Source organism: Leptonychotes weddellii, chromosome 8 (genome assembly GCF_054177405.1).
Source record: "Leptonychotes weddellii isolate Sample4059 chromosome 8, ASM5417740v2, whole genome shotgun sequence".
Lineage (NCBI taxonomy): Eukaryota > Metazoa > Chordata > Mammalia > Carnivora > Phocidae > Leptonychotes > Leptonychotes weddellii.
The window spans coordinates 101,445,666-101,458,719 of NC_138376.1; the positions used below are offsets into that span (position 1 = coordinate 101,445,666).

Genomic DNA, 13,054 nt, shown 5'->3' on the forward strand with positions numbered 1-13,054 from the left:
CTGGCTCTTATTACAGTTTGGCTATTGTGAACATTACTGCTATAAACTTCGGGGTGCACGTACCCCTTTGGATCCATACATTTGTATCTTTGGGGTAAATACCCAGTAGCACAATTGCTGGATCATATGGTAGCTCTATTTTCAACTTTTTGAAGAACCTTCATACTGTTTTCCAGGGTGGCTGCATCAGCTTGCATTCCCACCAACAGTGTAGGAGGGTTCCCCTTTCTCTGTATCCCCACCAACGTCTGTCGTTTAACAGGAAAGGATTTTTAACAGAATAATAATTCTAGTTTAATATCTGCCCTTGAAGATCTTGTGTGTATCCTTCATCCTAAGGGAAACACCTGCTTTTCTAACTTTCCCAGTTCACAAAAATGAATATCCAGGAAAGGAGATATAATAATCATTTTTTGTTTTAGTTAGAAGAGAGAGGAAAAGCAAAGAGCACCATCTCTCTTTAGGCCTTCCTTATTATTCATAAGCATTTCTGTGGAATATAATAACCCAAAGAAAAGCAAATGATTTTTATGTAACTTTATTTGAAATAGACTTAATCTAAATAGACTCCCTCAATTTAATGTGCACATAAATCATGTGGGGGTCTTGTGGAAATGAAGATTTTGACTCAGTGAGTATGGGTGGCCCCAAGGTTCTGAATTTCAACCAAGATCCCATCTGGTCTGCAAACCACACTTGAATAGGAAGGATCTCAACTTTTCCCTGCTCTTAATCACTTATACTTTAATTTTTCAGTGTTCCAGTATCATCAGATTGGAGAAACCAACCCATGAGAACTTAAAACATACTTGGTAAGTAGAAGAAAGAAGTAAGAATGTTTTTCCATTCTGTAAATCTTTTCTAGATTTGCAGTTCACTTTCCGTCCTTGGTCTGAAAAAACCTGGCATACTGATTGTTGTCCGGTATGTTCTTTACCCTGATGACTAAGAATCTAATTACGTTCTAAATTGTGACTGTTTCCCTAAATATTTCCAGCTGCTTTCAAAATGAACTCTATAACATCACTAGAAAAAGGCTCCTTGGCCATTTTGGGAAGCTTACAATATGATCCCAAATAGCTTTCTTTCAACGTGTGATGTTCAGAAGACCACAGAATTTTAGGGTACCTTTTCAAATTATCATTAATCATATATGGTTTTCTTATGAAAGCATTTCTTTCAAAATGACCCACATTTTGAAAAGAAGAAACACATATGAGTTTAGACAAGATTTTGGGGTAGGAGAGAACTTAACTCAGAAACCTTATTTGGGAATGATGAATTTTAATATTTTCTGTCTCAGTAACAATAGTTGCTTAGTATACACTACCAAACTAGTTGTAAACCAAAGGGGAGGGCCTATTTAAATAATAAACTTAAGTACTAAGTTTCAAGTGCCAGACGTTTGTACAGAAAATTGAAGTCAAAATTAGTTCATCAAGGGGCACCTGGGTGGCTCAGTCAGTTAAGCATCTGCCTTAGGTTCAGATCATGATCTAGGGGACCTGGGATCAAGCCTGTGTTGGGCTCCCTGCTCAGTGGGGAGTTTGCTACTCCCTCTGCCTGCCGCTCCCCCTGCTTGTGCTCTCTCTCTCTTTCTGTCAAATAAATAAATAAAATCTTAAAAAAAATAGTTCATCAAAAAATGTTTTATACAAGCTACTATGTTATGAATATTCAGAATGTCAATTTTGACACAAATATGACTTTTGAAAGCCTTATTACTTGAAAAAATGTGCTAATTCTAAAAGACATCTGAGTTCCTAATTATTTAAATGTTATTTTAGTTGGGATTTACAAAAAATATATCTAGCCAAGTAGTATTTACTCAGCTAAAAACATGACAGCAAGATATCCTTCCTGGTATTATGCTTTTATTCATCTTTTTTCAAGTTCCATTCATTATCTGCTTCTTCTACATTTTAATATTTTACTTTAGGCATACGAAAGATTATATGTAAATATGAATAATTTATGAATCATATTTTCAAAGGAATACCTGTGAACCCATCCCTTCCTTAAGAATTAGAAAAATACCAATACATTTTTATTCTTTACTTATCCACCTCTTGTTTCTTCCCCAGAGGTGACCTCTATGCTGAATTTTTCATTAATTATTCTCTTTAAAAAATAGTTTTACTGGAACACCTGGGTGGCTCAGTTGGTTAAGCATCTGCCTTTGGTTCAGGTCATGATCTCAGGGTCCTGGGATTGAGCCCCACGTTGGGCTCTCTGCTCAGCAGGGAGTCTGCTTCTCCCTCTCCTTTTCCCTCTCCCCCTGTGTGCACTCTCTCAAATAAATAAATAAATAAATAAATAAAATCTGTAAAAAAATAATTATTTTACTATGTAGCCATATGAATTGAAATGAGATATTATTTAGTTCCTTGTTTTTTGAGCTTTATAAAAATGGTTTCCTAATGTATGTATCTAGTCTTTTTCTACTTGATACTGTTTCTAAGATAATACATATTAATGTCTAGTGGTAGGTCATTCTTTTCATTGTTGTGTAATATTAACTTTGAAAATGTATCAAAATTTGTCCACTCTTTTGTAAGTGAATACTTGGATTCCCTGATTTTTTTATGTTATTGTGAAACATGCTTCCCTGAACATTGTAGTACTCCTGATGCCCAAAGAGATTTTCTAGGTTGTGTATATTTTGGAATGGAATAGCAAATGATGAACTTTTCAAAACAGTATCAAGTTATTTTCCACTGTACAATTTTTATCTTCCTATAAGTACTGTATACAGATACCCATTGATCCATATCTTGGTTTTGTTAGTTGTCTTAATTTTTGTTAAAAATAGGTATAATATTGTTATCTTAATTTGAAGTTACTTGACTGTTGCTAGAGTTGATCATTTTTTATATGTTTATTGACCGTTTGTGTTTCCCCCTCTGTGAAATATTTGTTCATTCTTTTGCTTACTTTTCTTTAGGGTTATTATTATTATTTTTTTTGGTAATATATTTCACTTTTCATTTAAGGACTTTATTACTTACTGATTTTTTCCTCTAGTTACTTTCTAAACAGAATACATCTAGTCTTACATTAGGTATGGGTTTTCTTGGTAGTCACAGAGTAGCTCAGATCAGATCAACATTCTAGTGATAACAATTATACACACACCCACACAATATACACATAATTTTATACACACACAGAGATGCATACACACATGTTATGTGTGTGTGAGTGTATATATATATATATATACATATGTATATATTAAATTGTGTATATATATATAAAATAACTATCTGAAGCTACTGGAGGACAAACAAAGGTGGACAGAAACTGGAGAAGCATTGGTACTTGGAAGCAGAATAGTGCCCAGTGAGCTTTCCATATTCAATATTTGTCACCTGAGGGCAGCTCCAGTCAGCACTGTATTGAGGGTTACCATAGCAATTGGAGAGTGAGGTGAAAATCCCAGAAAGGACAGAGACACAGAAGGAGAGCCCCGAATTCTGCATGTTAACTCTGTCCAAATATCTGGTTGACTTGTGAGGTATGCGTGTGTGGTAGGGAACAGCCACCTAAGATTGAAGGGATTGAACAGGGAGTTCAGCTGCTGACCACTGCAGGGCAAACAGAATTTGGAGTTTAAGTTTGTCATGATATCTTCCTGTGAAAACAAATAAGACATCAATAATCTCCAGAGAAATGTAACGTATTCTCTACAGGATTCAGGTTGCAAAACAAAATGACTAAATATGAGGAAAACTGAAAGTGATACCCATACTAAAGAGCAAAGGTAATCAGGAGAGAATTACTCCAAGAAATTGCAATTAGCAGACAAGATTTTAAAGCAGCTGTTACAACTATATAAAAACGTAAAGAAAAATATGATCACAATAAGTCAGTAGAGAAAATTTCAACAGAGAAATAGAAACTCTAAAAAAGAACCAAGTGGAAACTATAGAACTAAAAAATGCAGTATCTGAAAGGAAAAAAAAATTAGATGGGTTTAAGAGCAAATTGAGGGGCGCCTGGGTGGCTCAGTCGTTAAGCATCTGCCTTCGGCTCAGATCATGATCCCGGGGTCCTGGGATCGAGCCCCACATTGGGCTCCCTGCTCAGCGGGAAGCCTGTTTCCCCCTCTCTCACTCCCCCTGCTTGTGTTCCCTCTCTCACTGTGTCTCTTTCTGTCAAATAAATAAAATCTTAAAAAAAAAAAAAAGCAAATTGAAGATGGCAGAAAGAATCAATGAACTTGAAGATAGATAATAGCAATTATTCAGTCTAAATAACAAAGAGGGGAAAGATTTAAAATAAAAACGAACAAAGACTCTGTCACTTGTAGGACAATATCAGAAGGTCTAACGTGAATATAAGTGGAGTCTGAAAGGAGATAGAAAATAATACAGAAAAGATTTGAGGAAACCACGACCTAAAAGTTCCCCAATTTGATGACAGATATATTTGGTATTGTTACCAAATCTTGTCAGTTCTATTGCCAGAAATCTCTGTGAATCCAGCCTCTCTTTTCTGCCCTCAGGCTCTCATTCATTTGCAACAGCCTCCTATTTTGTCACCTGGAGACCTGCTTCTCCCAGTTTTAATGTATCATTCACATTGTCACTGGTTATCTATCTAAAATTAATCTTTTTCAAAATCAAAGCTGATAATGAGATTATAAATAAGATAAAATCTTAAACTTCTTAGCATGACCTTTATACTAGGACCCAATCTATTCCTCCTGTCTCAGAGCCCTCATCCATGCCCCTTACACTATGCTTCTGTTACCCTGAGCTTCTCATTATTCCCTGACAGGATAAATCCTCTCATACCTTCATGCCATCTCACAGTGGTGCCTTAGTGCCCTTACCTTTCTTTCCTTTTTCTGAGAGACTCCTATTATGTCTTCAGTAAGTCCTCTTCAGTGGCACAGTCAGGGTTAGTGGTCTGTTCTCTGTGTTTGCATGGCACATGATGAGCATTGCTGTTAGATCATATACCTGGGGAGAAAGAGACTGCACTATATACTCCTCTTCCTCCTTGTTTCTGACATACAAGGATGCTTATTGCTGACATAAAGTAGGTGCCAAGTAAGTACCTGTTGAGTAAATAGAGTATCTGGTAGAAGTTGTTTTATATATATCAGTACATATTATGTTGGATTTTAGGAAATCTCTGATATTTGACAATTTCTCAGTATAAAAATAGCAATTTCCTATGGTTCAGCACTCACACACACAGGAGGGAGCTTATATCTGTTAGCAGATTAAGGCAATTGGAGTTTTATATTCCACTTCTATTAACATTAATCAGGAAATTAGGTCAAATAATACCAAGATATCATCTGACCCAACTGACTACCTTTGGGCATGTGACATATTCTTGTGTTCCAGAAGAAACTCAGAGAAATTACTTGCCCAAGGTTTGCAGAGCAATTAAGTGGAAGAGCATGCTGATAAATGTGAAAGCAAGAGTTTAAAAAGTACATATCTAGTCATTTCATTAATATATAACATTTTAAGTAAGTATGTGCTGTCTGTTCAGTGACAATAAATGACCCATATCTATTCTTCTTTTCTAACTTTATTTTTCTTAAAATATTGTTATGAAAATTTTCAGACATACAGGAAAGTTAGAAGAATTGTACAGTGAAAGCACAAATACTCACTAATTTTAATGAATAAAGCTATGAAAAATTACTATGTCCATATTGGTGTAGACCCCTGAACTAGATGTGGTAATCTATTTTAAGGGGAGTACTAATAAGTATAGGTAAAATACAAAACTAAAAATAAAATCATGCTAATACTTTACAATGATATACAAATAATGGGCTGCAGTAGAGTGGATTCATTTGTAGTATTTGTTATTAGTTTCTTTATCAATTAAGAAATTTCTATAAACTCATATGAATATAGATTTTATCACTTTTTAAAATAAGTTTGGGAGCGCCTGGGTGGCTCAGTCGTTAAGCGTCTGCCTTTGGCTCAGGTCGTGATCCCGGGGTCCTGGGATCGAGCCCTGCATCGGGCTCCCTGCTCAGCGGGAAGCCTGCGTCTCCCTCTCCCATTCCCCCTGCTTGTGTTCCCTCTCTTGCTGTGTCTCTCTCTGTCAAATAAATAAAATCTTTAAAAAAAAAAAATAAATAAAATAAATAAAATAAATAAAATAAGTTTGGATTTGAATTCAAAATATGAGCAAGTTTTTAGCTACATATGTTCTAAATTGGTGCTGGACACTGGATTTGGTGCCTTAGTTTTATGTGGGATACAGATCAAGTCAACTCTATGCCTGTCCACCTTTAAAGTCAACAATTTCCCAGCTCAGTAATCCTGGCTGATTCACATTCATGTAATGACCAAGTCCATAACTGCAGAATGACTTATTGGGTCTCCATTTCCATTTCCTTTTGGCCTATAATCATTTCCCAAGTATCTATTGAACTCCTACTATATATTGAGCACCATACTAGGGTTATAGAAGCAAATTAAATAGATAAAGACCCAATATTCATGGTACTTAGCATTTAGGAAGGTAAGCAGACTTGAAACAAATTTTATAAGTTACTAAACAAAGAATTTGTTACAATTGTGATAAATCCCATCAGCTGTCATTAGCAGTCAACATGGGTCAGTGGAAATATAAGCACATCCTAAGGATAGGGTTAAAGTCTGTTCCTGTAACCCTTGCACCCATATGTTGAATCTCTAACACATGAGATTCTGATTCTGAGCTGGCAATTAAAAGGCAATAATAAAACTTCTCTGACTTTTTTTTAGTTTAGAAAAAAATGCAGAGTTTTGGCGAACAAAACTCTTTTTAAGAATTTGTCAAACAAAAGTGTAAAGTAGAAATTGACCAACATTTCTATCTATGCACAGGTCAGTAATGGTCCTAAAACTCCCTTCTGGTGCATTTCTTTCACCTATCTCAGGACAGATAGCTTAACCACATCCCCTCTTGCAGGTGAGCGTCACGAGGTCTCCTGAGCCCTCATACCTGTGTCCTTGCATAAGCTTTTGAAAACTGTCCAGCTCAGTCTGAGCAATGAGAGGTGGCCAGGGAGTGTACCTCCTGGGGGGTGGGTGGGGACTGAGGTAAACAGAGCTATAAAACAGGATGGGGTTGTCTTAAATTTCATCACTTCAGGTGGATCTCACTTCTAATTGGAGCTTCCTTCCTTCTGGAGACTCAACTCTTGGATAGTTTGTAGTGGGGAGATCAGAAGTGTTGGGAGGTTGGAGGCTGTTTTTTTCCAGGCACTTGCGGAGTTTTGTGTCACCGCCTCCCAGAATCCTGAATACTTATGGCTCTGTAAGTCCGCAGTTAAGATATCAGGTCACTGGATCAGAAACCACCAGTAAGTGTTGGTAGGAGACACTCTATACTCTCTTCAGTAATCTACGAGCCAATAATTATGGGTTGAATTGTGTTCCCCAAAAAAGATATGTTGAAGTCCCAATCTCTGGAACCTGTGAATATGAGTTTATTTGGAAAAAGGGTCTTTACAGGTATAATCAAGTTAAGATGAAGTCCCACTGGATTGGTGTGGGCCCTAATCTAATGACTGGTAACTGGTATCTGTATAAGAAGAGGGACGTTTGGACACAGACACACACGGGAGAGAAGGCCATGTAAAGGCAGAGGCAAAGATTGGAATGATGCATCTACAAGCCAAAGAACACGAAGGATTGCCAGCAATCACCAGAAGTTAGAAGAAGCTAGGAACGATTCCTTCCCCAAAGCCTTCAAAGAGAGCATGGTTCTGCCAACACCTTAATTTTGGACTTCTAGCCTCCAGAACTTTGAGAGAATAAATTTCTGTTGTGTTAACTTACCCAGTTTGTTACAGCAGTCCTAGGAAACAAATACACCAAAGAGTAGACAAAGAATCATCCGACTCTTAAGATAAAGACCGGAAACCTTTCTGTCTTTCCACATCCCTCCAGATCTAAGCAGGAGCTCTATCCCAGCCTCTGGAGCAGCTAGTAGTTTAATCTTCTACTACAGTCCCTCCTGTGCAAATGCTCCAGAACAAATCAGGCATCTCTCCTGGGACCTGGGCAGGCAGGGTCCAAGGGTTTCATCCGTCCTACTCCGAGTGTATCCATAGATCTCCTGAGGTGATGTCTGCTCCAGGAGCTACCAGGTCCAGGTTGTCACCCATCCCAGGCCTGTACTCCAGCCAACCACAGACCAGGAAGCAGTTCCTGACCTCAGAGAGCCTGCTATGCACCTCCAGCTCTTCTAGCTTGTCCCCTGCAGCCAGACCATTATATTATTTCCTAGAATGTAAGTTACAGACCAGAAAGGAAAAAAGTATTTTAGAGTAGTGTAGTGTTGCACTTTTATAGAAACACACACACACACACACACACACGTAGGTGGACGTGTGTATGTATATTTTACTTCCTGTTCAAATACTTTTACTGACTCCCTATTCCTTGGTGAATAAAATCTAAAACAAGCTCTTAGCCTGGCATTCAAGATTAGCTGCTGTAGTGCCTGAGGACTCCCTTTATGTAATCTGTAACCTAGCTGAGCTCTCGTACTGAACCACTTCCCATCTTTCAAAACCCAGATCAAATATTAACTCCCACGAGAAGGTAATCTTTCCTCATTTCCACAACTTATTTTGAGCGACTATAATACTTTGTTTTTTCCATTCTAATCATGTTACTCATTGTATTGTATGTTTTTGTACACTTGTCTGGCCCCCTTTGCCTGGCAGGAAGAAAGCTTGTTGCTATTAAAAGTGAAATTGATAGCACAATCCATTGTGGAAAGTGAAAGCCCAGCAATCTTGGAATGTTTTCATATGTAGGAGGGTCTTCAGTGGTGCTGTAGCGAACACTTACTGAGGACTTATTCTGTGCCAGGCAATGAGCTAAGCATGCTACATAAATTATTTTAGGTTTTTCCACTAATGCATGCCAATTTCCTTATTTATCTTTGTGTCCAGTGTAGCACATGGCACGGTTGTAGATACCCAATAAGTGCTTGCTGAAAGGTGAATCTAGAGGGCAGATGCATGTACAACATGAGACCTTCTGAGCCTTTTCTCTTGATCTCAATAGATATGTCATCTTATGAAAATCATGGCTGAGTTGATCCATTAGGGAAACTACTCTAACATAACTCTCTATCTTGGAGTATATTGTAAACTAAAGAGGATTATGAATGATGCTGTGATAATGAAGCAAAGTTCTGAATCATAATCCTAAAGTGCTTCCTCTTGTAGTGTCCCTATATCTATATGGGACACAAATGTAAAATAAACTCTGGATTATTTTAAACCATGGTCCTTGTGATACATGCAGAAATACATACTGAGAGCCATATTCAAAATGCAGAGTATGAACTGTTTTATATGTTTAATCCCACCATTTTATGTATGGCTTTCTGGAAAACTAATATATGCAACTCTAAACTAAAGCTGTGAAGTTTGTCCATGAGAAGTGAAATTGTATGTTGTGAGCATTGGTATAAAGAACTGAGCAGGTATGCTTTTCAATAACCTTTTCTTTCCTATCACGTCTCAGCATCACGAACATGGCCACTGGTGACTGTGTAGAGCTTAACACAACTCACAAAAGACCCTAAAAACCCAGCCGCCTGTGGACTTGGCATCAAATTCAGACGACTTTGAAAAGCAGTTCCAATCTTCTGGGTTTTTTTTTTTTTTTCTTTCTTACTTTGTATTTCTTTCCTTAAGAAAGCTGGGTCTGACCTATTTTTAGGATTTGGCCCATGGAATTGAACTTGGTGGTTTTAGTTTCACTGTTGTTGTTTTTCTTCTTTTAGGTAAAAAAGTAAAACATAGGAGTCCTGGCTGCCATGACTAGGAAAGCACTGGGCTTTCTTCCTTTAATTATACACTTACAGGCACACTAGGCTAGATGCGTGCTTTATGTTTCTGGGAAACTGCAGGTTCATAGTTCCCCTAAATCCTTCTAACCTTGCTCTTTAAATAACTCAGTGACTTCTAATGGCCCTTAAAAGAATGACATCATCAAAACACCAAAAATTAATCTACTTGAATATTAGTTCCCATTTTGTTTGTGGGTATTTTTTTACCATTAAGAATTCTCTTCCCCCCGTTCCTCGCCCCCGGTATTATTCTCCATCCTATCCTTTGTCTATAGCCCTCTCTCTTTAGCTGAAGAAGGTTGACATAAACTTCTTTATCACTCCAAGATCTTAGTGCAAGCTAGAGGGAAATCACTGGGCATTGAGATTCTTCCATCAGAACAAGATGGCCCTCATGCCCTTTCCAGATTCTCTTGACCTTCTTGTGAATTCTTGTTAGAGTGAGTATTAGTGGCAATAAATAAAACATAATTTGTTGTCAAGTGCTTCTATTACTAGAGTTACTGAATGTTAGATGTGTAGCCTTAAAGTTTTCAAGTCTGGCAAGGTTTGGATGCTCCTATATGTTCCATTGCTTTGGACAGATAGAGGATTTCAGTGCTGGAAATCAGGATTACAAGTATAAGGAAAACATGATAGGCAATTAAACTGTTTAATCATCAAAACTCTAGAAATTAGGGCAGGTTGACCATCTCAATAGATTGAAGGAGCACAAACTGAGTGCCAAAAAATTGCTACCATCACTTTTGTTCCAGAGTTTGTTTTAGAGTTTCAGTAGCACCCACTGAACTTTTCCCCTGACTATCTTAACACATCTTTTTCGTATTTGAGAGTCTGGCCAGGATTGGAAACAGAGGTGTGAAAGAATTACAAGAGTGGCTGTTTTCGCAGTACTTTTGGCTAGAAGTAAAATAAGCAGGAAATTCTAAAATGTCTTGAGAAAATTTGTCCTCCAGAAAATTCTAGCTTGAATTTTTTTTTTTTAAATATGGGATTCAGACATTTAGGTTAATATTAAAATAAGAACGGTACTTATATGGATGACAATAGTAATGGCAACTAATTTAATGTCTTAATGTCTATATGATACTTTCTAAGTATCTTTCGTATGCTTTTTCCTCCTCTGGTGGCTATAAACACCTTATCAGGCACAAGAATTTGGTGGTGTTACTTCCATTTTACAAATGAGACTGCTGAAACACGATGTTCATAGCAAAGTTTATTTTGTTGCTTTGCCTAGCATTACCTTTGACCTCATAAGCGCTCACAAATACTTTTAAATTTCTCCCTCAAGATTATTCTGAAACACAGAAGTGCTGAGGTATGTTTCCAGTACCAACTGTGAGTACAAATGCAACTCCTCACTTTATTAATAATCTGAAAAAGATATATTAAATGCTTACCTATGAATGTTGCTGTTGCTCATTTTGTGCTCTCTAGAAGCAAGATATTCAGTAAGTTCAGCTATTTCTGACTTTATAAGAAATATAATGTTGATTTGAAAGTACAGAAGCAATCAGACAAATCCAAATTCCTAGAAAAGTGATTAGGATTAATGTGAAGAAGGATTTGGATTCCAGCCTTTAGAGTGTTGTGGATGACTATAGCTGTAGCAAATAAGAATAAACAAAAATGAATATGTTATTATTCAGAGTTTAACTGAATAGAACTCATTAGCTTAAAACCTGGCTTGTAAGAGCTCTCTTGCATGTGTAATGTGATAAAGTTTCAAAGACATTAGAACTAAGTGGTTGTGGTAAAATGATGCTTGAATCAATTTAACAGTGCTCTCTGGATATTTAAAGATCATCCTTTACAAATATATGCATATGCCACATACCTTTTATTTATTCACTTACTTGTTCATAAAGCATATGTATACAAAATCCACATGAAAATGCAGGTGTTTATATGGAATTTTTTCTGTGTTGTAATAAACATGAATGTGCTTCTGAACATCTGATGATTGTTGTTATGCTTGTTGGAAGTTAGATTTGGAAAGAACATGTAAGTACAGAAGATGTAGAACATACAGATATAGAGGACATAGAACATATAGGTAGGTAGAGAGGACGTAGAACATATAGGTGTAGAGAATGTAGTTCAAGACCTCATAACTTAAGAAATAATGTTTCTACTCTTCAGCTATAGCAATATACAAAGGTTATATAAAGCAATATACAAAGGTATATATATATGTGTGTGTGTATACACACACTTTATTTTGAGGCTAGATAAGGAAATTGTTAAATTCAATATAGCAAGCCTGATACAGAGAGGTATGATTACAACATTCAGTTTTCAGGATCTATACATGAAAATTACAGAGAAATAGATTTCAACTTAATAGAAGAAAGAACCTTCCAGTGAAAATAATTGTTGGAAGTTTGATTAGACTGCCTCAGGAGGTAGTAAATTTTCTTCCAATGGAGATGATCAAACAGACATTGTGGTGGGGCTTCTAGCATTGTATTAGGTTTGACTAGATTATTTTGGAAGTCCCCATGGTTCACTGCTAATGGAGGATATTGGCTCAAGAGAGAATCTCAGAATTTTACCTTTGGAAACTTCAAAAATCATCTACTTTCACTCCTTTACTTTTCAGAAGAGGAAACTGAGCCCCAAGGAAAGAAATAGCTAATATGTTTTAGGGGGTTTGTTTGACATGAGTCTATTCTTTTGACTTTATTTAGAATCTAGTAAAATGTAACTGTTCTCAGTGAACTATATGCCTGTGCTGTGTCAGGAAAACTGGACACCTGCTGAAGGCAGGAAGTCTTTTATCTCAGGTTAATAATCTGACAGGTATAACTCACAAAGAACAAGTTTTGTACATGAATAATTGAGAGTAATAATTTTAAACTTCCATTTATTTTTTAAAAATTGGTATACTTCTTGGGGCACCTGGGTGGCTCAGTCGTTAAGCATCTGCCTTCGGCTCAGGTCATGATCCCAGGGTCCTGGGATGGAGCCCCGCATCGGGCTCCCTGCTCGGTGGGGGGCCTGCTTCTCCCCCTCCCACTCTCCCTGCTTGTGTTCCCTCTCTTGCTGTGTCTTTCTCTGTCAAATAAATAAAATCTTAAAAAAAAAATTGGTATACTTCTTTAGCCACGGGGATGGGTCTCATAGGCTTTCTAATGTAAAGATCTTCTAGAAAGAGTAAAGGGGGAAGATCAGGATTAGTTTGCAAATGAGAGGTAAGTGCTAAGAGTTCTAA

General features: G+C 37.0%; 1 long non-coding RNA gene across 1 annotated transcript in view; it reads left to right on the plus strand.

Moving 5' to 3' along the window:
* Positions 1-755: 755 nt before the first annotated feature.
* Positions 756-13,054, plus strand: part of LOC145723112 (uncharacterized) — a 196,006-nt gene continuing 183,707 nt past the window's right edge. The window contains exons 1-2 of the long non-coding RNA XR_014147958.1: positions 756-812; positions 11,132-11,158. This is a non-coding gene — a long non-coding RNA (uncharacterized LOC145723112). The remainder of the gene's footprint in view (positions 813-11,131; positions 11,159-13,054) is intronic.